Source organism: Ceratina calcarata, unplaced genomic scaffold (assembly GCF_001652005.2).
Source record: "Ceratina calcarata isolate Rehan_Ccalc_2016 unplaced genomic scaffold, ASM165200v1 scaffold546.2, whole genome shotgun sequence".
NCBI classification, from domain to species: Eukaryota; Metazoa; Arthropoda; class Insecta; order Hymenoptera; family Apidae; genus Ceratina; species Ceratina calcarata.
In genome coordinates, this window is record NW_017176634.1 from 422,590 (window position 1) to 424,289 (window position 1,700).

The window sequence follows — 1,700 nt, forward strand, 5'->3', positions numbered from 1 at the left end:
TAATTTGTATATTAATATCAAGAAGTGAATTTTAGTTAGCGTTCTTACAGTTTAAGAAAAACGGACAGTCAAGTTCAAACTAGAAGAGCGCGATTTATACTTACGAAACTCTCATAAAGAATGACATGCAGATAATATTCCAAGAATCAAATATAAGTCACTGTCACTACTCACTTGCCAGCATTCCTCGATTGCTAAACATGAATATTTTACTCTCTTCTTTATTTTTTTGTTTCATTTCTCACATATATGTTCTATTTTTGCTTTCTACCTATCCAATTCGTATTAAATGTAACTTAAGAAATCATGTTTAAATATACGTTTTTTAATTAAACTTATAGAATCAAGTGGAAAAGCTGTTTACTGTTCGATACTCTTGCCGGTTAAGCTAATTTACACGTGTTAAGTTGTAAGATTGTTTATGATATACAATTACAGGAAATGAAAGAGTTGGCCTACTTTGTAGAGACGTTGAGTAGCAAGCGGAGTTTGAAAGGAATCCGTGAGGACAGTTGAATCGAACTTGATCCGACATTAAACGGAACCCTTGGTAGAAGTTGTCACATCGGATTAAGCTTTGGAATCATGCAGATATCGTCGACCGAAAGAGTATCAGCCTTAACAATGCGAACGTAATGACTTACAGGTAAGTACCATAACGCAGTTACGATATCTGCTCGTGAAAATCGTAGCCAGCATTGCAATTCTTGTGTAAACTGATCCACTGTACCTGTGACCACTGTCTGAGAGCCAGGTGTTTGTAAGTAATCCGTTCCCGAGCAAATTCAAATGCTAGTCGTCCGAAGATGAATCGCAATTTATCCATGGATGGACGCATAGGACATGCGTACATAATAATTATCGTAAATAGTGTTAATATTGTAAATTATCATATTGTGTATAAATGCCGATTACTGTCTTCGGTACAATCGTATTTTTCAATTTTATTTCTTCGCTATACTCGGCAGACGTTACACCATAGGCCCAAGTACAAATTGCGTTATCTGATAAGAATAATCCAGATATCACGTACAAACTAGATAAAAGCCTCCTCTACTTGGTGTATTGCGAATGAAAGCCGAAAACAATACTTTATTAAGAAGATCGTTAAATAATATTTGCAATACGCTGCTTAGGTACAATTATATTTACTGAAGTATAAATCGTCAAAATTTAACCAAATATAAGTTAATAAATAAGTTGTTCTTTATTGGGTTTCATTTAGGAGAAATGTTCAGATTTATTTTTCTTATTCTGTTCCAAACATGAATTCTTAATTACATCTTTAAAATGTAATACATATATAAGGAATGTGAACATCGGATCAAGTTTCATTGCACAATATAAATCCAATTTATACTTAAATATTAAAATAAAAATATAATATCATTTTATCGGTTACGGACATATACGATAATGTCTACGGGGCAGTAGCTTACAGCATTTAGAAGATACCTGCCTTTTCAACAATTCTCTCAGCAATAATGCGCAATCGATGTTTCAAAATTGCCCGGAATAAAAGTTTATGCCTTCGATTACTTTTATTAGTTTTAGGTTCACAATACAAACATAAAAATTACTTGTCATATGTTCATAATGATTAGTAACATGCATTATAACAGGAAGCGCTTCTAGTCAATTAAACACATTAATATTATAATTATCGCACGAATTATACATATTGTGAACATTGGTGCAAT

The 1,700-nt window shown here is 32.6% G+C and overlaps 1 protein-coding gene across 1 annotated transcript in view; it reads left to right on the forward strand.

Moving 5' to 3' along the window:
• The first annotated feature begins 46 nt into the window (after positions 1 to 46).
• Positions 47 to 1,700, forward strand: part of LOC108628884 (uncharacterized) — a 7,491-nt gene continuing 5,837 nt past the window's right edge. The window contains exon 1 of the mRNA XM_018031097.2: positions 47 to 646. The gene's annotated coding sequence lies outside the window, so the exon portion shown is untranslated. The remainder of the gene's footprint in view (positions 647 to 1,700) is intronic.